We start from the raw sequence: 23061 nt of genomic DNA, 5'->3' as shown, positions 1-23061 counted from the left end.
AGATGGGTTACATTTGTTTATGCTGTGGAATATTTGTTTAATGATGCAAAGATGTGCTGCGTTCTTTTATCTTGCATTTGTTTAACTCCGTGAAGCTGTGATACTGAGCCTGCCTAAAACACCTGTTTGGTCTAATAAAGAGCTGAATGGCCAATAGCAAGGCAGGAGAGGGATAGGCGGGACTTCCAGACAGAGAGACTAAATAGGAGGAGAAATCCAGGTTAGAGAGAGTGAGGGGTGAGAAAAAGAATGAGGGAGGGAGGGCACCAGGGGCCAGTCACCCAGCCTCAGAGCTGGTCACAGAGTAAGACGGAAAAGTTATACAGAATGAAGAAAGATAACGGTCCCAGGGGCAAAACATTAAAGAGAAATGGGATAATTTAAGTTAGAAAATCTGACGAGAAACAAGCCAAGCTAAGGCCAGAAATTCATAAGTAAGAATAAGTCTCCATGTATTTATTTGGGAGCTGGGAGGCAGACACCCAAAGATTAAAGAAAAAAAAAGAAAAGAAAAAACTACAGTCTCCCTAATTACACTCCTTAAGAAGGAAGCTGCATTTGCCTAGGAATCTTCAACACCCAGCAAGCGATACACAGCACAGAATGTGCACCAGGAGGATTTCCAGCGGAGCAACCGGTTTCAGCAAACGGTTTCAGCTGCTCTTCTCACTGCAAATCACGTGCTTGGATTTCCAGCCAGGACCGCTATGCCAGTGAACTGACGGTGACGTAGTCAGCCAGGACCGCTAAACCAGCGAACTGACGGTGACGTCAGCCAGGACCGCTAAGCCAGTGAGCTAACAATCACGAAGTCAGACAGGAACACTAAGCCAGTGAGCTAACAATCACAAAGTCAGCCAGGAACACTAAGCCAGTGAGCTAACAATCACGAAGTCAGCCAGGAACGCTAAGCCAGTGAGCTAACAATCACGAAGTCAGCCAGGAACACTAAGCCAGTGAGCTAACAATATCGAAGTCAGCCAGGAACACTAAGCCAGTGAGCTAACAGTGACATAGTCAGCCAGGACCGCTAAACCAGCGAACTGACGGTGACGTCAGCCAGGACCGCTAAGCCAGTGAGCTAACAATCACGAAGTCAGCCAGGACCGCTAAGCCAGTGAGCTAACAATCACGAAGTCAGCCAGGACCGCTAAGCCAGTGAGCTAACAATCACGAAGTCAGCCAGGAACACTAAGCCAGTGAGCTAACAATATCGAAGTTAGCCAGGAACACTAAGCCAGTGAGCTAACAATATCGAAGTCAGCCAGGAACACTAAGCCAGTGAGCTAACAATATCAAACACTAAACCAGCGAACTGACGGTGACGTCAGCCAGGACCGCTAAGCCAGTGAGCTAACAATCACGAAGTCAGCCAGGACCGCTAAGCCAGTGAGCTAACAATCACGAAGTCAGCCAGGACCGCTAAGCCAGTGAGCTAACAATATCGAAGTCAGCGTGTTAGTACACTGGTTTGGCCTAGTGGCAGTCCCAGTGAAGCCACGCTGCAGCTCAGCCCTGGTTTGTCACCAGCTTGGAAAAGCTTCTCCTCTAGCAGGCTTCCTGAGGAGCTGCCTGACCCAGATCAAAAAAGGAGACGTGAGGGCTTTTGTTGTTGTTGTTGTTCGAAAAGCAAAAAAAACTTACTATGAAAATTAGCCAAAATATAAAATTTAACCCTTAAAAGTTTTATTGCTTACAAAAGACAATCAATTTAGTGATGATTAAATGAAATGAAAAAAAGTAAATGGAAACAAATACAGACAACATAAATTGCAAGAAAAAGTTTTATAATAATTTTACTTAGTAAAATATATAATAGTGCAGTAACATCTTGCCTGGTCATAAGATTTTTTCTGACTCTTTTTTTTTCTGCAAAATAATTTATTAGGCTAACAAAATTTATACTTTTGCAATTTAGTTTTTAATTGACATAATTGAAAATGATGTGAGCTGCTCTTGGGAATACAAAATTGCACATAATTTTGGCAGTGTTTAACTGAGGTTGACAACATCAGGGTAAAATTCTAAAATGTCATTTCAAAAACTAACATCTGGACCCGATGAGCCTCACTTGTAGAGCGCTGGTTTTTAAGCACTATGGCTACTGCATTCTTTAAAACAATTTTCAAGATTTTATATGCATGGTGTTTTACATATACTTTGGTCTCTGTACATCACGTGTATGTCATACCCTCCGAGGCCAGAGGAGGGCATCGGATTCCCTAGAACCAGAGTTACAGTTGTCAGCCACCATAAGGGTGCTGGAAACTGGATCACGGTCCTCTGGAAGAGCAGGCTGAGGTGGTCTCCCCGGGTGCCGGAGGGGTGGGGCTGCCTTCGCCCACACTAGGAGGGTCCTCTGGAAGAGCAGGCTGAGGTGGTCTCCCTAGGTGCCGGAGGGGCGGGGCTGCCTTCACCCACACTAGGAGGGGGCTCTGGAAGAGCAGGCTGAGGTGGTCTCCCCGGGTGCCGGAGGGGCGGGGCTGCCTTCACCCACACTAGGAGGGGGCTCTGGAAGAGCAGGCTGAGGTGGTCTCCCTAGGTGCCGGAGGGGTGGGGCTGCCTTCACCCACACTAGGGCTCCAACACCATTATGTTTTGTCTGTGGTTGGTGCTCTATTTGGGGGAAGCGGTTCTTTGCTGAGGTCTCCCCTAGGAAAGTTAATACAACAGTCTCATAAGACAGTTTTTTCTAGAGAGACCGCCCTCTAAACAAGTCAGCTTCATGCATTGGCTGAATTTCAAGTACACAATCATTTAATAGTCTTCTTGGTGTTTCTTGGGGCATTTGTTCAGCCTGTGGAGATTGCCAGACTCTAAGCAAGGCTGTAGGCTTGCTTGTTGTCTTACAGAGGGTGTCTATTGTTGTGACCAAACACCAGGACCAAAGAACAAGATGGGGAGGAAAGGGTTTATTTGGCTCATACTTCAGCATTGCTGTTCACCATCGAAGGAAGTGAGGACAGGAACTCCCAGAGGCAGGAGCTGATGCAGAGGCCATGGAGGGGAGCTGTGTACGGGGGCTTGTTTCTCGTGGTTGGCTCAGCCTGTTTTCTTATAGAGCCCAGGATCAGCAGCCCAGAGATGGTAAACCCACCATGAGCTGGACCCTCCCCCATCAATCACTAAATGAGAAAAATGCCTTACAGTTGGATCTCAAGGAGGCATTTCCTCAGCTGAGGCTTCTTCAATGACTCTTGACACACAAACACAACCCTTCCCTTCTTATTCATCTCCAAGACCTTAGGTAACTTTAAAAGTTCCACAGGCTTTACAAATTCAAGCACATTAAAACTTCAGTTTCTTTAAAACAGTCAATCTTTTTAAAACTACAAAGCCTTTTAAAATTCAAGTCTCTCAACCCAGGCAAATACTTTCTTACTTCAAGAGGGAAAGATCAGGGAACAATCACAATCAAGTTAAAGCAAAACAAAATTCCAACTGTCTAGTGTCTGGGATCCACATAGTCTTCTGAACTCCTCCAAAGGGCTTGGGTCACTTCTGCTCCCCCCTCTCCAGCACACACAGCTTGTCTTCCAGGCTCTGGCTGGCTCTGCTGGCCTCTCACAGTGCCAAGCCTCAGCTGCTCTCCATGACCCTGTCATGCCTTCACACCCAATACCACCTGGGTGACTCTTACATCTAACCAAGTCTGGCTGCCAGAAAAGTTTCCCTCAGTGATGCTGGCATCTTCTTAATCATCGCTAATTTCTTAGCTCCAGCACCGAACGTCCCAGCAAAGCAGAGCGTTACTTCAGCAGTTCTGTGTCTTGTTAACCTCAGCCGATTCTTCAGCCCCAGCTACCAGAACCACAGAATCTTTATTCAAAATAGCAGATGGCCCTGACAGAGTCTTTAAACTTCCCTCTGAAACTTCACAAGCTGGACCTCTGACTTCTGCTCTGCTCTCAATAGTCTTACCCTCCAAGTTTCAAAAGAGCATCCCACAGAGGTTTGAACGCTAGATGGTTCTTCTAGACCCAAATTCCAAGGTCCTTCCTCAGTCCTCCCCAGAACATGGTCAGGTCTGTCATAGCAACACCTCACTACACTGGAACCAATTTATCTTCTATTGCTGTGACCAAACACCACAACCAAAGAGCAAGTTGGGAGGAAAGGGTTTATTAGATCTATACTTCAGCATTGGTGTTCATCACTGAAGGAATTCAGGACAGGAACTCAAACAGGGTGGAATTCCAGAAGCAGGAGCTGATGCAGAGGCCATGGAGGGGAGCTGCTTATGGGTTTGCTTCCCATGACTGGCTCAGCTCACCTTATAGAACCCAGGCTCAGCAGCCCAGGGATGGCCCCACCCACCATGGGCTGGACCTTCCCCCTCAATTGTGAATTAAGAAAATGCCCTACAGACTTGTCTACAGTCTGACCTCAAGGAGATATTTTCTTAGTTAAGGTTTCCTCCTCTCAGATGACTTTAGCTTTTACCAAGTTGACATAAAACTGTCCAGAACATTCAAGAAAAATGACCTTCCTTGTTAATTCTTAGTTTAATGAAACCTTCACAGGAAAAGGATTCATTTCTGTGAAATGCAACGATATTTACATTTAATTTGTATGTCCAATACTGTGTAATACTGTAATAGTTTTCAAAAACTGGTTCTATTGAAACCCTAAGGAATTGCTGTTTATTGCAACCTTTGTGTTTGCTTCAATTTTGTAATAATTTACTAAAATGTTTCCAAGCTAAAAAGTTTTCTTTGTGAGTTTCTGCAGTTCTGCCCTTAATGGTGTTAATTTGTACTCGAGTCCTGGCCTAACCACTTTAGGGTTCCACAGTGCCCCAAATGACACTCGAGCAGCTGAGACCAGGCCACGCCCACACTTCTGGCCACAGCCACAGGCTCAGTTCTGTTCTTGTGCCTACTGATGCATGATCTGCCTCTCCAGCTCAAGTGTGTGCCTGATTGTCTCAACAGAACACAGGTCAAGTGCGTGCCTGATTGTCTCAGCAGAACACAGGTCAAGTGTGTGCCTGATTGTCCCAACAGGACACAGGTCAAGTGTGTGCCTGACTCTCCCAAGAGAACACAGGTCAAGTGTGTGCCTGACTGTTCCAATGGGACACAGGTCAAATGTGTGCCTGACTGTTCCAATGGGACACAGGTCAAATGTGTGCCTTTCTGTCCCAACAGGACACAGGTCAAGTGTGTGCCTGACTGTCCCAACAGGACACAGGTCAAGTGTGTGCCTGACTGTCCCAAGAGAACACAGGTCAAATGTGTGCCTGACTGTTCCAATGGGACACAGGTCAAATGTGTGCCTTTCTGTCCCAACAGGACACAGGTCAAATGTGTGCCTGACTGTCCCAACAGGACACAGGTCAAGTGTGTGCCTGATTGCTCTGACAAACACAAGCTAAAAAAGATAACCATTACACATCTCAAGATGACGATACAGGGCATCAAGCCAGGCATCTTCTGCTCTACCCCACACACAATTGCCTGGATCACATCTACGAAACCAGATGGCTTATTCTAAGTAGAGCCCAGAGAAGTGTCGAGGAGAACCCCTACAAGGTGCCGTTGGCCCCATTTGGATGACCGTGCCCTTCTGCAGAGAGTATGGAGTAGGTGCCTCTCCTGAATGAGAGAATTACCATCTCGTTATCTTCTCTTTGATCTGCTCCCAGCTAAAGGAAAGTCCACACTTCACACTCCTTTGGAAAAGATAATGCCGCTGCCTTCCTTTTGGTGTAACCTGCAGCATCTCATGTCTGTCTTATGAGATTTGTTGCTCCTTTAAAGTGGAATGCATGTTATCATATGAACCAAAAAGGTTCTGCCTCTGCCTCCCACGTGCTGGGATTAAAGGCGTGCGCCAACACCGCCTGACTGGCAAGTATTCATAAGACTCAACAACAGGATAGTGAAAGAGGAAGAAAGGAACTTTGGAAGTAACATATTTCTATGACTTTGATGAAAATTAAACGCTTTTCCCCCCAAAGTTACCTCGGCCATGGTGTTTTGTCATGACAGCATAAAAGTAACGAAGACAAACACCCTTTTACGAAGGTAGATAAGATTATAAAAACCACTAACTGCCTGAATCCAGACTCTCATCTATGGATACCGGAGAGCTTCCGCATTTTCATAGCTACTGCCCGTCATCTGAGGAAGGACTTGGAAGGAATGGGAATTTGGTGACTGGGAGGTGCCACAGTGCCATGGGCAGAAACCAGACACCATGGGGAGCAAAACGAGGTAGACAGCAGTTTGATTTCAGGTGCTTCAGGGTGGCAAGCCTAACAGAAGAATCCTAAGCATTCATTTTAGAACACTGTACAGACGGAGGCTTCACGGGACCTTGGATTGCAGCCCCAGCGTGGGCTGCACTGTATACTTCCAGGAGCACAGTCGGTGCAGCGAGCTCTGCAGGAAAGCTGTCTCCCCTGCAAAGATGCGATGGTGAACCCTGTGCAACTCTTCGCTGTAGAGTCTGAAGGGGAACGATATGGCCTTGCCATACCTTACATGGGCACGGCACAAGCTTTTGACACACAGAGAAGCAAGAGGCTGCTAAGGAAGAAGCCAAGTGAAACGGAAAGGCTTCAGCCCTATCTCGGAGAAACAGCTCACTCTGTTTTTCTCACTTCATGTGGGATGCGGTTAAGATCAGACCCCAAACGGGAAGCTTCACAGAGAAAAAAGAAATGAGGCAGTGAACTCAGCAGGGTCTGCCCCGTTTTGTAAGACACACCACTTCCTCCTCTTTGAATCTAACATAGGTGGACAGCATTTTGTTGTGATTTTGAACTCTCAAGGAAAATTTTCTCAACTTTCAAGGAGCATGTGTAAAAATCAAATAGCCCATGTTCCAGAGAGTAGATCAAGGTTCTCTTGGGGTTGAGGGGGCAACGCTCTAGGAAAGATACCAGAAGGAGCCATGTTCTTGCCAACATTACCAGGCCCGGGACACACAAGCTTTGGTCACTTTAGAACAGGAAGTCACACGTTTTATTCCCCTCCTGGGCCCACAATCTCTGATCACTCTATTTTGTGGAACTGAATCCTGACTGGCAGGAAAACATGATCACGTGTTCCTTTCCCTGAAGCCCAGTGCTGGGGGTTACTGGTGTTTGTTTCCATGGTGACTTGGCACCAAACACCTTGGAGGAAGGAGGAACTCTGAGAAACTTCCATTCACCTACTTCGGTTTCAGTTTCTAATTTTTTAGAAGTGTCAATGGTTGGCAAGAAAACACGGGTAAACAGTTGTAAGAAAAGTGCCCCTCTATCTTGCCATAACAGCTCTTTGATCTGATGTGTATCTCTTTTGAAGAACACATCAAACTTCAGTAAGAATGTCTTACTGAAAGTCCATCCTAAGAAAGACCATCTGGTCTGCAAACTGACCAGCCCGGAACACTGAGCAGCCCATCTCAAATGAGGCACACTGTGGCATACACCACCAACTTGGCAGTCCTAAATGCAACAGGTAAAACAATTGCTTTTTTAACCCAGAGATCTTTTACTCTGTATACAATTATCCAAGATTCATTGTTATTCATTGTTATATGGAGGGTAAGTTAGACTTGGGGCATTTTTCTAAAGCTATAGAGAAGATTTTAAGACAGAATAAAAAGCTTTGTCATTCAAAGACCTCTAAAAGCAAACCACAACTTCCTTCTGTTCCTATGAACAACACAAAAGAAAAATAACCTCTCAAAAAAGGTTGTGGGTGGCAGAAGCCTATTTTGGTGCAGGGGGGAGGGGAGGGGAGAGGGAGGGGAAAGAAGAGGAGGGAAGGGAAGAGGGAGGGACGGAGGGAGGAAGGAAGGAAGGAAGAAAAGAAAGAAAGAAGGAAGAAAGAAAGAAAGGACGGGAGAGAGGAAGGAAGGTTGTTTCTGAGAGGAAGCTCCAAGCATTCGCGTTTGTTAAGGTTTCCCACACCTTACACACGTTACACAGTTAGATCTTACACTATGTGCATGTGTAATCAATGATGAATCTTCTGCTTGCCCAGGGTCATAGAGAACCAGAGACTGTGGTCCAAAATCAGTTCTGCCCCATGGGATGAAGATGACGGCTGTGCTAGATCCTCTCGGTTCTCTGCCTCCTCTCTCCACAGCCACTGTGTTCCAAGCACAGACAAGACAAGAGCTTTGCCATCCTTTCAAAGCTTTTTGGTTATTTCCCCCTTTCTTAGAGTTCATGGCAGAATGGTCACAGAAACAGACATGATTTTTGTCTCCCCTGTCGGCATGAAGTCACTCTGTGTGCCTAAAACCATTTAAAGGTCCTTTGTAAACACACAAAGCTTCCCTTGCATTACCGCCTTTATTTCTAGCAGCAATCACATACCACATAAATTATCTCCATTCTGTAGAGAAGGAATTGGCGACTCAGGTAGGGTAGAGGATGTGTCCAGGACAGCACCAACAAACAACAGGAGTTATTAAAAATTATATGCAGGCTCACGACCCTTATCCATTCGTATTATATTGTATTTAGACTGTCTTCATGGATCTGGAGAGATGGCCCAGCAGTTAAGAGCACTCACTGCTATTGCAGAGGACCCAGCACTGCCTATAACTCCAGTTTCAATGCATCCATCACCTTGTAGGTGTCTGCATGCATGTGGTACCCATAAACGCACATAAGTACACACACAGAGACATAATTAAAATGTAATAGGCCTTTGAAGATTCCCCTGTGGTATTGGCAACGTGCTTTCCTTTTGGGCACCTGCAGTAGGTGACTCCTCCCTCCTTTGCCTCCTCTTCCTCCTCGCTTTACCAAGCCTGGGTTGGCCACTTAATTAGTCTCCCAGGGTGGAAACTGCTATTTGAAGTTCGGCAGTTTAGACTTCACTTTCAGTTCTTTCCTTCCTGTGTGAGCAAGGGCAAAGTATGCCACCTCTGGCAGTTCCATTGGCTGCAAATGATTGGACAGTTCTGTGACAATGAAATGGAGCAATCTCTGTGAAGTCACAGCAGATGCTCCTCTGTAAATGTCAGTGTCCATCCACCACTGCCTTGCTCTTTTGTCTTTTGTATATGATGCATCTTTAATTATTTTTGACAGCTGGACCAAATGTGTCAATAATATATAATCTATGTGACCTGGTCCTCTCCAGATGAGTTTAATCCAGAGCTCTGACCATGTGTTATAATATATAATCTACGTGACCTGGTCCTCTCCAGATGAGTTTAATCCAGATCTCTGACTGAGTGTCATAATATATAATCTATGGTTTAATCCAGAGCTCTGACCGAGTGTTAGTGGGAAAGCAGAGCCAATGACAATGGACAGTTTGCTCTCCAAATTAAAATTTAAAATCTGAACTATAGGATTGTGAAGGGTGTTGGGTATTGGAGAAAAAGAAAGTGAACAAGACAGCTTTTTAAGAAGTCTTCAGTCAACTCCCAGTCAGCAAAGAGCCGCCTTACAGAAGAGAAGCAGGTCGCGTGCATTTCCCAGCTTCCCCCTGTGGTTAAGCAAGCCCCCCCCCCCGTTTCTAAGCACCCTCAGTGAACCTCACCTCAGTCTTCCTCCTCTGAGAAGCATCTCTTACCCCATCGAGTTCCTTCCTCCAGAGGACAAAGGATTAGCAACTACAGGGTTAGAGAAGATGATTTACCAACTAATTTTTTCTACCTGTGCATTGGAAGAAGACATCAAACATAAAAATAAATGTCTGAGTTGGCGATGAGAAAACCGTTTCTCGTGGCCCCTGAAGGAGACCCGAGGAACCCAGAAGGAGGGGCTTTAGAGCTCAGGCATTCAGGGACGTCAAGTGGCAGACTTTGCTGTAGCCTCGTGTGCTTCCACTGTGGCGTGCTGGTGGAGGTCTAAAGGCCGTGGAGCATCATAGAATACAGAAAAGAAAAAGTAAAAAGCCCAGAGGCAAAGGTAGATAGAATTATTTAAGTTAAGAAAAGCTGGCTAGCAACAAGCCAAGCTAAGGCCTGGCACTCACAAGAAAGATGTTTCTGCTCTCTTTCTGCCTCTCTCCCTAAGAGGTAACTTGTGTTTTATCTCTCTCTCTTTCTCTCCTCCCACACACCCCCTCTCTTTCCCTCTCCCACTTCCACTTCCTTTCCATAACCCACTGAATAAACTCTATACTCATTCAAAAAAAAAATAAGTTTCTATGTGATTATTTGGGAGCTGGGTGGGAGGCACCCAAAGAACAAGAGAAAACAACAACAACAAATAAAACACCATTTTGGCGTTCCAACAAGGACCCATATTTCCATGTTAGAGCCTGAGAAAGCTGAAAGGGGGGGCATAGCTCCTTTAAGAAGTATTCTGCTGTACAGCAAGCATTTGAACAGCCTTCTTCATGCTAAGTAGAAGCAAAATCTAAGTTAAAAAAGCACCTGCCACAGTGCAGGAACTGGCATTCCAGAACTGGGCGGTGTGTGTGTGCATACGTGCGTGTGTGTGTGTATGTGTGTGCGCGTGCGTATGTGTGTGTGCGTGTGTGCGTGCATGCCTGTGTGTGTGCGTGTGTGTATGTGTGCGTGTGTGTGTGCATGCGTGCGTGTGTGTATGTGTGTGTGCGTGCGTATGTGTGTGCATGTGTGTGCGTGTGTGTGTGTGCGTGTGTGTATATGTGCGTGTGTGTATGTGTGTGCGTGCGTGCGTGCGTGTGTGTGTGTGTGTGTGAATGCAGTTCTGGTCAAGCTTTTCTCTGCGGACCTAGAGCTTTAAACTTGGCTTTCTCAGACTGAGAAGTGGGTGCAGGCAGCCACCAGAGCCTCTTGGAGAGCCTAGTTGAGCGGCTTAGCAGATCTTTGCTCACACAGACAAAAGACCAGAGATACATAGATAGGAAAAAAACCCTTTTCATGGTGTCTTTAACAATGTGTTTAGGCTTAAAAGGAGAGGAGGGGTTTGGACAATTACAGAGAGAAAATGAATAGTTAAAAAAAAAAAGTCTCGAAAGAGAGAAGTAAAGTAATAAAAATTACAAGCCACATGGAGATGGGAAATACGCAGGGAGTCTGGATCCTGTGTGTTCCTGTATTCACCTTGAATTTTCGATTGCCGATAAGTAAACAAACAGCTGCTAAGAGACGCAATATTGTGAGCAGGACTGGTGGAATGAACCTGCCTAGATATGTTAAGAATGCCTTACTTTCAAATGAAACTCAAAAAATGCATTGCTTTGGAAAAGAGCTTTTGCTTTGGTGCCCACAGGACACAAGAGGCTGTAGATCCCTTCGGGATTGATATGGATTAGGTTTGATAAAGGGGTCCTGGATCCTGGCAGGAGATATATATCAACAAAAGTGACAGCTGGTCTTCCCAGGACTTGGTTGTTATCCCAATTATCTCATTATCTCAGTGACCCTGAAGATGCTTTGCCCACAGGTGACAGGAAGCAGTATAGAGAAGATTCCCACGTGCCCAAGAATTGGGGTCTGGGTAGCTTTTGGTTATTTTGTGGGTTACAGATATTTGTTATAATTTAGGGGGATATAGAAATATAAGATAAAAAGATAATTATTAATATCAGGTAGTTTGTATTGGCATGGATTTTGTATATTGATACAAATTTAAAGTTATTTTTTTTAACAGAAATGGCTTAAATTAAGATATAAGAGCTAGCCAATAAGAAGCTAGAGCTTATAGACCAAGCAGTGACGTAATTGATACAGTTTCTGTGTGGTTATTTTGGGGGGCTGAGCAGCTGGGAACAGTCCACGCTGAAGTGGGGGATGACATGTAGATGCCCGTGGTCCATGCTGACGGGGGGAGGCACCCATGGTCAGGGTGGATGTCCATGATCTGTGCTACTGCCTGAGGCCATGTTGATATTCGTGGGCCATATTACTGCTATCATTGCCAGAGGACAGGCGGATGTTTGTGGCCTGGGTTGCCACGTGTGGTCATCTTGATATCTGTGGTCTGTGTTCCTGCTGGAAGCCATGTGGATGTCTGTGGCCTATGCTGTTGCCTGAGGACATGCTGATGTCCACAGTCAAGGCCGCTGCAGGAGGCTTTGTGGCTGTCTATCATCTGTGCGGCCACTGGCTATTATGGGCAGGGAAGCATCTCCCGCAGTGGTACTGATGACTGCAGACTCACAGTTGAGACAAACTGTCTCAACTTCTGTGACAAACTCTCCTCAAAAAGAAAGTCTAGAGAGAAAGTTATTGAAGGGAGTCCTTTAAAATCGTGGTAAAGATATAGAAGTGTAGCTCTTAACAGTGGTGGCTTCTGCTCGGGGGTTGGGGAGCGACTCAGTTATCTTTAAGATGCTGGCTCCTGGGAGTTTGACCATGATCCCAAGAGTATAGGCAACACAAATTGGACTTGGTGGGGTTTTTTTCTTTCTTGGGGAAAGCATAATGGGATGGTAGACCTTGGAGGACTGGGAAATGAGTGTGATTAGGGTATAATGTATGAAATTCCCAAATAATCAATAAAAATATTACGTTGGGGAAAAAAAGAATATCAAGGGGCTGATGGGGAACTTGGGGACAGCAACAAGGTTCCAGGCCTACCACCATGCTTATTCTTATAATATGATATGATAAAGAGGGACATGTAGGTGCAGAGTCCTGGGGAGGCCGTAGAGTTGCGGAAGGCATGTATTGAGTTTGGCAGAAAGAACGAAACCCTGAGAGTTCTTGAAGGTGTGATGTGAGATGGTGACTTCAAGGAGCTTTGGGCACTGCACATTTGAGACCAGATGGGAATGCAGGATTCTCAGAAGAAGATAGAGGCCATGCCCAAGACTCAGGGAGATGTACATGTCTAGAGAAACCAGTGTGGTCAGACAAAATACTGACCACACAACCAAAATGTTAATGACCAAAAAACTAAGGTCTCATGACCAAAACATGAGTGGTAAAGGAAGTCAGGACTCAAATTTCATATTCAGCTTTATTGAAATGTAACTTGTGCATAAGAAAAGTCATAATCATACGTGTATAATTTGATGAGTTCTTACAACCTTGTTTTAAAAATTCCATTGTTTTAAAAATTTCCTTGGTTTGCTTTACTACCTGTGGTAGTTTGAACGTAATTGGCTCCCATAACCTCATGGGGAATGGCTCTATTAGGAGGAGTGGCTTTGTTGGAGTGGGTGTGGCCTTGTTAGAGGAAGTTTGTCATTGTAAAGGTGGGCTTTAAGGTCTTAAATATGCTCAAGCCACACCCAGTGGGATAGACCATTTCCTGTTGCCTGTAAGATAGAGGACTCTCAGCTCCAGGACCGTGTCTGCTTGCATGGCACCATGCTCCCCATCATGATAATGATGGACTAAACCTCTGAACTGTAAGTGAGACCCCCCTCAATGCAATCCTTCCTTCTTTGAGAGTTGCTGTGGTCATGGTGTCTCTTCACAGCGGTAGAAACGCTGTGACATGGTTCCTCATCCCACTTGCCTATACACCCCACACCCACCATCCTTGGAGCATCTAAGAATGGGCCGTCACTTTGCCTATTTTAAAACTTCATATAATCTGCTATGAAGTGCATGCTTGTGTGTCACACAGCCCCACCCCGTGGTAAAAGCTAGTTCTTCTTGGTGGTATCGGAGGCAGGGCCAGTTGGAATAATGGGTCATCTAGGTGAAGCTCTCACGAATGAGTCTAATGCTCTAGAGCCAGCAGAGAAGAGGACAGAGGGACACAAGGACACGAGAACTTGGCAGCCTACAGCGCAGAAGTGGGTCCTCACCTGAACATGATTATGCTGGTGCTGATATTGGACTTTCAGCCCTCAGCACAAAGAGGAACTCATTCTGTTGGCTATAAGTCGCTATGTCCACAAGACTTTGTTATGGTATCACAAAGAGAGAATCATAGACATGGTGGGCTTCTATCACTTAGTACAAGGGTTATGAGACTCGTCTGCACTGTGTTTATCTGTATTGGTTCCCTTTCTTGAGGAATTCAATTCTACTGCAGACATAAACTACAATTTACTTGTCACTCACCAGCTCACAGACTTTCCCCTCGTTTCCAGGTTTGGGTTATTATGAATGAAGTTACTACTAACATGTGACTATCTACTTCTATGTCATGGGTAAATAGAAAGGAGTAGAATTGTTGGGTAATAAGGTAAATATTTATTTAATTTCTAGGAAACTGCAAATTGGTTTCTAAAATGGCTGCACCTTGTTACAATCGTACAAACATGCAAAGATTTCTATGATGCTGCATCCTTATCAACACTTGGTATTGTCGGTATTTTTCATTGTAGATATCCTAGGGACTGTAAAAGTAGCCCGTGGTTTTAATTTACATTTCTATAATAGTTTTTTATGCTGTGCATATTTTCATCTCAGTATTTTTATCTCTATATTTTCCTTAGTAAGATGTCTGTTAAGGATATTGGGTTGCTTTATAAATCTGTTACTGAATTTTAAGTTGTTCGGATGTTTTGGAAAATAGTTCTTTTTTTTAAAAAAAGAATTCCCATCTTTGTTATTTTTTTTTCTTTTTTTAAATATTTATTTATTTATTATGCATACAATATTCTGTATGTGTGTATGTCTGCAGGCCAGAAGAGGGCACCAGACCTCATTACAGATGGTTTGAGCCACCATGTGGTTGCTGGGAATTGAACTCAGGACCTTTGGAAGAGCAGGCAATGCTCTTAACCTCTGAGCCATCTCTCCAGCCCCTGGAAAATAGTTCTTTATCAAATGTGCCTTTTGGAATTTTTTTTCTGTTAGTAGTTTTACTTTTCATTCTGTTGGCATTGCCTTTCAAAGATCAGAAGCCTAGTTTAGCGAAGTATAGATTGTTTCTTTTATGTATTATGTGTTTAGAGTGGTATCTAAGACGTCTTCACCATCTTCACACATTTGGACGCTACCTGAAAGTATCGCCAGCTTCCTGGTGCACCACATCCTGTCACAATGCTGTGTGACTGCATACAGACTCAGAAACAACAAAGTCAAGTGACCGTGGGGTGAGACCTTTGAAAGCATAAAACAAGATAAATCTTTTCTTCTTTGGGCTATTTTGCCAGGTGTTTTTGTAACAGTACTGAAAATGTCTGATGAACACCCAGTCTCGCCTCTCGGATGGCCTGGGCTTCTCACACCTGCTGCTTTGGGTTTGTTTCCATGTGCATGATGGGTGCTGTTCTGCGGAGGTTTGTTTTGTTTTGTTTTGTTTTGTTTTGTTCCTAACCATCTTTGTCTGGTTCTGTTATCAAGACAATGCAGGGGAGTCAGTTGTGGGCAAATGCTTTTGATCCTGCAGAGGCAGGTAGATCTCTGTGCTCTGTGGGCGTCAGGGCAGCCTGGTCTCCATAGGGAGTTCATGGTCAGCAAAGACCACAGAGAGAGAGAGAGAGAGAGAGAGAGAGAGAGAGAGAGAGAGAGAGAGAGAGAGATTCCCCCTAAAAAATAACGCAGGCATCATAAAATGAGTTTGGAAGCATTCTCTTCTAACTTTTGGAAGCATTCATGTAGAACTGTTTTCTTAAATTGTTCAACAGAATTCACCTGCCAAGCTGTCTGACTGAAGACGGGAGTGCCTGTGGGAGATTCCTGGAGCTCACTCCTCACCTTTACACGGAGCAGACCATGTTTCATCCTGAGCTCTGTCTCAGGATGCGGATGGATCTCTGTTCCCAACGCCGAGCTCTCCCACGCCACTCAACCATCCCCACACTAACCCCACCGAGAGCCTACCTGTTCCTCGGCATCGGTGGTGCTACCCTTTCTAGAAGGTCGTGAGAATGACCTCAGAGGATGTGGCCATTTGAATACGGCTGCTTTCGCTTGTTAAAACGTTTCTGACATTTCTGTCTCGTACATTGTCACAGTTTTATGTGGACGCAAGACCATTTGTTTTGCGCTCTCGTCTTGAGAGATATTCAGGTTGTTTCAAAGGTTTCTGGACACTAAATAAAATCTTCTATTATAAAGTTGGATCTGTTGGTTGTTTTTGGTTTGTTTCTTCTGTTTTGTTCTGTTTCTATTGAAAACTATCCAGACTCTCTGCTTCTGATATGTTAGAATATTGGGTGATTTTTGATGTTTTAAATGTGATTGTGTAAAGTTCTGGGTCTCTGTAAGATTTGCGGATTTTATGTATATGTTTGTTTCTTTTTCAGAGGTGAGCGGTCTAGTTATAATCAGACCGCAGTTATCTGCCTTCTGTGGGTAATGGTGGCAATATCTTTCCTTCTAAAGCCTTTGTTATGCTGTGAGAAAATTCGGGTGTTCTAAGAGTTTGCTGTTTTATTGTCATCGATTTCTCCAAGTCATAATTAATTTCTTTGGCTGTCTTCCAAGTTTATGCTGGAGTGGAGCCCACTTTGATTTTATTGCAGCCGTCAGAACATAAAATCAGGAATTGTTTTCTCAAGCCTTCTCTGATGACTTTCTCCCATACTTTCTAGCTTCATGGGTCCCTTCACGATGGCCCGAGAGGCTGGGTCCTCGTATAATCTCACCCTGTGCTGTCAGTACCACATAATCCAGATACCCCAAGGCTGAGTAGCAAGAAAAAGGAGACGAGCGTGGATACCCCTCCACACTCACCCCTCCCAGTTTCTCTCTTAAAGGCTCGGTGTTCTCTTATTCTTGGGCACCTGCATGACTGACAATGCCAGTACAAATTGGTTTGGAGCTGGCCTTGGAGCAAGACCAACAGAACAAGAGCAAATGGGGATTTCCCCCACGCTCTTTGTGGTCGAGAAGCCTCTTTTCTTCCTCATAGCTCAGTTTAGCCCTCCACAAAGTGAAGACCGCAAGATAAATAAGGAAAGAAGAAAATACAATGGAAGCACCCTAGCTCTTAAACTGGATATTTGGCAAAAATATGTTCATTTCATTGTACAATGCTTTCTATCTGTACTTCCATTTATTTTTGTATGAGTGAGCTATTTTATTTTAAAAAGATAAAATTTAAAGATGATTAAAAATGATTAAAGTTTAAACTTTCCCATGACCACAAAAACTGAAAGGCTGTGAACGAAGGTGTTCCTCCACCATCCTGGAAAGGGATAATCATAACTTAGAATTGAAAGGATATTCACAGCAGAGAAATTCCACTGGAGATGAGAGAACAATAAAAATTTAAACTATTTAGAGGTCACGACAGAAAGTAAAATACCCCAAGTGTGAGACCAACAAAGCAAGCAAAAACAGCAACCTGTAAACACCAACCTGCACTGTAATAAATGAATTTCAAAATAGTAAAAAGGAGGAAAAATAGAGGGTAAAAAACCTACATAGTACCAGGAATTTTATAAGAGAAAGCAGGTGGTGGCGCACGCCTTTAAACCTAGCACTCGGGAGGCAGAGGCAGGCGGATCTCTGTGAGTTCGAAGCCAGCCTGGTCTACAAGAGCTAGTTCCAGGACAGGCTCCAAAGCTACAGAGAAACCCTGTCTCAAAAAACCAAAAATAAATAAATAGGTAGGTAGATAGATAGATGATAGATAGATAGATAGATAAAAATAAAAGAGAAAGCAGAGCTGTGGAGGAACCGAATCAAGCCACTAAGGATGCAGACCCAGCCATCAGACAGTCACTAGAAGAAAAGGCGGGGCTGCAGAGATGGCTCCACCACTATGAGACGCTGCCTTTGCAGAGCAGCTGGGCTGGGTTCCCAGCACCCACATAACAGCTCACAGCCTTCTGTAATTCCAATTTCAGGAGATTTGACACCCTCTTCTGACCTCTGCAGGAACCAGGCACTCAAACATTTATATGCGTAAACTAAATAAATATAATTTAAAAATAAGAAAACTCAATAGGTACAGTAAATACAAGATTAGCTAAGGTTAGAAGAAATTAGCAGATTTGAAGACAGGTTTGAGGACATCGTCAGAACGGTGGACAAAGCATGAAAGCGTGCACAGCTCGTAAACACAGTCAGGGCGCATGCGTGCGTGAGAGCGTGCATGAGAGCGTGCGTGAGAGCATGCCAGAGTCACATATACCAAGGAAGAACTCTGCAGACTAGACAGAAAGCGGGGAAAAACTACTGACGGATAAACTGAAGATTTCACATGAAGAAGACAAAACAAATAAAACTAAACCACAATACCAATTAATTCTCTATAATTTTCTCAGAAAAAGAAAAGATAGAACATTTGCTGAAACCAAAAGGAAGAAAATACATTAAAGAAAATATCAGACTAATAACTCAGAGAAACACGAAATACAAAAATTCTCAGAAACCATTAGTTGACTCTACCAACTTATACAGGAAAGACAGCAACAAGATCAAACCAAGTACATCCAGGGAATGAAAAATGGGGTCAACATTTTTTTTTTCTTCTTGGTTTTGGTTTTTCGAGACAGGGTTTCTCTGTTGCTTTGGAACATGTTCTGGAACTAGCTCTTGTAGACCAGTCTGGTCTCAAAGTCACAGAGATCCACCTGCCTCTGCCTCCCGAGTGCTGGGATTAAAGGCGTACACCACCATCCGGCTATGGCTCAACATTTAAAGGCTCAGTTACTGTGAGCTACCACAACAACACATGTCCACAAAACTAATCATTTCAGTGCATGAGGAAAAATCATTTAAGGTACAGTCTTGCTAAAACAAAAAGTAAATTATGAATTAAACGTCTTCAAAGGGCGCCTGAAGCCGCATCATCAGGCCTCATGCTTGCCTGAGAGATGCCCAGCGCTTCCCCTGAGGCTCCAAGTCTGAGCTCACTCTCACCACTCAGCACAGTACTGCAGGGCGCTTTAGCCTGTGAGGTGGCACAAAAGACATCACAAGGGGAAATTAAAGTCTCTTATTTACAGTTTCACATGGAGACTTCAAGTGCCTCTACCTACAGATCCATTAAATACATCTCAGAAGTTAGTTATTAGTTTTTTAAGAGTATTAATATGTCTTAAGAATAACAAATCACAAGCAGTATTTGTTCTAAGTGGTTTATGATTCAGAATGTGGGCACAGTCCCGTGGCCTTCCTCTCTTCAACTTAAGTCCTGAATCCTTGGTCTGAACACTGTTTCTCCTGAGAACTCTCCCGCCCTCTGCTGTCCAGAAGTTGAACATGCAGCAATAATAGTCACTACCATTCACAATTATTTGATAAGAAACACTCCTCTACCCGCCTGCATTTATAGTCAGACGCTAAGAAATGGCTTGGATTTCTGAGACAGCGTTAGGGGTCAGAACTAGTTTTTTCCTTATTAAAATACAAAGCATTATCATTACTGGTAACACGATGATTCAATCTCACTATAAAGTGCTGTGAATCCCTCTGGAATTATTTCTGTGAATATATTCCTATATTAAATTTATTACTGTTATTACAGAATTGAGATTAAACTATACATAAAGGTTAGTATGTGCTCTTTACCCAAAATTATATTATAGATTATTTCCTACATGACTGACAAATCTTCAAAATGTCAATTTAAAATTGCTTTAGAGTACTACAAATATATAGTCAATTTAATTATAACTCTCTTATTGGGGATTTGGATTATTCAATTATTTCTAACTATATGTAGCCCCATAAGATAAAAATTCTTGTACATTCATAATTTTATGCTTTCATCACCTAAAGCCATAATTTCTGGCTCACAAGAGCTGCACCTTGTGTTTCTGGATCTGTTTCCTTGAGGGTCGTTCAGGGAGAATAACGCCATCCTTCTGAGCAGCGTTTTGTGAGGATACAGGGGAAGGTGTCCGTAAGCATGCTTTGAAAACTGTATTTGTTAGTCGCTGTTTGCATGTAGACAAATGTGATAAATATTAGATTGCTAGGTGTTGGCAATATCTTACATCACTCTTAATATCAATCAGAGTCTCAATCTTCAACCTCATAAAATCAGAAAGATAATTTCTCAATAAATTTTAATTCCTTTATTTGAGAGTAATACAATAATGATTGTGTTATACCCACTATTATGGCTCAGTTGACAATTCTATTAATTTAAATTTTCCAGAAAAAGAAAATTTACTATAGAAACAGTATAATTATGAAGGATACATTTTTATCTATCTATATCTCGCAATTACACAGCTAATCTGAGCTCATTCTCAATTTGCTCATGCCTTTTTCAGATCTTTAAAGCTATGCCTGTGGGTTTTCATACAAAAGATAATTTGAAGACTAATCTGACTAATTTTGTTCATACAAATCACAAAGCCCAGGACATTATTTATAGAGTGGGCTCTTTTTTTTTTTTTTTTTTTTTTTTTTTTTTTTTTTTTTTTTTGGTTTTTCGAGACAGGGTTTCTCTGTGGCTTTGGAGCCTGTCCTGGAACTAGCTCTTGTAGACCAGGCTGGTCTCGAACTCACAGAGATCCGCCTACCTCTGCCTCCCGAGTGCTGGGATTAAAGGCGTGCGCCACCATCGCCCGGCTATAGAGTGGGCTCTTGCTTAGCATAAAAATCCATTTTATCAGCCGGGCGATGGTGGCGCACGCCTTTAATCCCAGCACTCGGGAGGCAGAGGCAGGTGGATCTCTGTGAGTTCGAGACCAGCCTGGTCTATAGAGCTAGTTCCAGGACAGGCTCCAAAGCCACAGAGAAACCCTGCCTCGAAAAACCAAAAAAAAAAAAAAATCCATTTTATCCTATTGAGGCAGGCTAGACACAGACATGATGGAGACATGGGAGGGAAAAGACCCTTCACCCCAGAGTCTGACCAGTACTTCTCACCAGCCGGAAATGAAGAATTCTAACACAGTTAGCAACAGTATCTACAAGGTTGTCAAGAGAAAGATAGTATTTCTCTTATGTAGAGGTATTTACAAGTTAGAATGTTGTAGCAATGAATCATGCTTGAGACCTAAACATACAAGTCCTTCCTTCTTCCTCAGGGATAAACCAGCAATTTTCTAGGAATCTCACCAGAAGCCCTATTTACAGAAAAGGACACATCTTAATCCCTCTACAACTGTCATGACGCATGGCTTTATTAGAACTGTCATCCAATCAAAGACACCTCGAGAGCCACCCTGTGACCTCACTTGTGGTGGCGCACGCCTTTAATCCCAGCACCCGGGAGGCAGAGGCGGGCGGGTTCTCTGTGAGTTCGAGGCCAGCCTGGTCTACAAGAGCTAGTTCCAGGACAGGCTCCAAAGCTACAGAGAAACCCTGTCTCCAAAATAAATTAAAAAAACAAAAAACTTTTGAGTTGTAAGTTGAGAGTCACCAAAAGAGTGAATCTGTAGAGCTACTGCTAAGACACTTGAGGGCATACCCTCTTTCAAAAGCCTACCCCTGTGATCCTGGGTGGGTCTCATTCTATCAACTCCTATGCTGCCTAAATCTATGCTTAAAATCTCTTTTTAGTCAACGTCAACTCTGTCTCATACTAGCTTACCGCAACATTCATTTTTGCAGCAAAGTCAAGGATGGGCTTCACCTCAGTGGAGTCCCTCAGGATAAGGCCTTTGCAGGCTGCTGACCGCCACTGCCACTACTATAGTCTTCACTGAAGGAATAACGTGGATACTGGTGCGTTGTGTGATGTTTTGATTGTGTTCTGACAAATAAAGCTTGCTCGGGGAACAGAGGGTGGAGCTAGCCACTAGCTGACCATAGAGGTTTGGAGGACTGTAGAGAGGGGGACAGGAAGTGGGAAGGCAGGGCAGAGACGGCATCTTGGCCCCTTTTGGACAGAGGAACAGAAAGGGTAGGAAGTAACTCGCAGCTGCTCCTCTGTTTCTCTGATCCTTCAGGTTTTTACCCTGACTTCGGACTCATTTTTATTGATACGATTAATTAGATTTATGCTTCCCGGGTGAGGACTTTAGCTTAGTCTACCCAGTCTCTATTACTTCAGGTCCCAAGATTTGGGGTCATGTTTGGCTGAGGGCTTCAGTCTTTAAAGGTACCATCTTTTTTATTTTATTTGAGACAGAGTTCTCACTTTGTAGCCCAGGTTGCCCTCTGATTTGAGATCCTCAACTTCAGCTTCCTAAATGCTGGAAGATTTACAAGTGAACGCCCCCACATAGGACTTGCGTTCTATTAAACTATCCATCTGTACGTAAGAAATTTAGGGAGATAGGCTTGGAGAAAAGGGAGAGATTAGACAAGCAAGGTTGAAATAATGCCCTCACCCCAGACTTTCCATTATTTTTACTGCACACTAATAATAAGGAAGGAGAGAAGCCTCAGACAGCTACTTAGTAATTCTATCTTTATATCAAAACTGGAGGAACAGTTCCTGGCAACATAGATAAACCAACATGGCTAGGAAAACTATCTGACACCCCCTCACAAGTCTTAGGGTCTAAGAAAAAAAGATTTCATTTTACCGCTAAGGCCGAGGATCATTTGTAGTGAAAGAGATCAATGTTGCTCTCTAAACAAGTTCAAATGTCTCAATCTTTCCCGGCAACCTAAAAACAATGCTAGTCCTAAAACACTACTTTAATTGTTTGGTAGATCGTGCATCGCTCTTTGTCAACCGCTGTTTCATTTGATCTCTGTAAAAAAAAAAAAAACCCTTCCACAGCAGGCAAGGAAAATATTGGTGTCGTCATTTTACAAGCAAAGAGGAAAGCCTAAAGACACTAAATGACTGACCTAAGGCTACCGATAGTTAGGAAAGAGTCAGGATTCCGACACTTTTCCTATGTAGTCCTGCCTAGCTGAGAGGAAGATCTCCGAAAGGGCAGAGGAGAGGGGGTCGAGCAACAGAAGGGTCTGTCTCTCTTGCTAAGTGAGGTCTATTGCTGAGGGTTCTCTGACTCCAGGGGACCCAGCATTAGTTTGTTAAAGTTTGGTTCTAACAACCTACAAAAGGTAACGTTGCTATAAGTCCCGCCTGTAAATGCGCTGTTTCTTACCCTTTGTCTTGGTCCCGCTTCTTATTTAAACTCTTAGCTTTCTCTGTGGTTTCTGGTCTCAGCGTCTCACCCCAAAACTCCACTCTCCAAACAAGTCGCGTCCTTGGTATCCATGGTAACCACACAGCGGCTTCCAACCTGCCCCTTCGACTCTTCCCATTGGTCAGTTGGATTAAGTCCCTTGACCAATGGGCTTGGAGCAACGGCAAGACTCGTCTACCAATCGGCTCTTGTCAATCTGTCGCACTGCCTCCTGGGATATGTAGTTCAAATGGCCCAGGGTACTTTGATGTCTAGCCCCGTTAGAACTACACGTCCCAGCGGCCTCCGCCAAAGGGGCGGAAGA

Source organism: Microtus oregoni, unplaced genomic scaffold (genome assembly GCF_018167655.1).
Source record: "Microtus oregoni isolate MIOR12 unplaced genomic scaffold, Mior012 000018F_ref0000195, whole genome shotgun sequence".
In the NCBI taxonomy this organism is placed as follows: Eukaryota; Metazoa; Chordata; class Mammalia; order Rodentia; family Cricetidae; genus Microtus; species Microtus oregoni.
Note: the sequence above shows the minus strand (reverse complement) of the source record.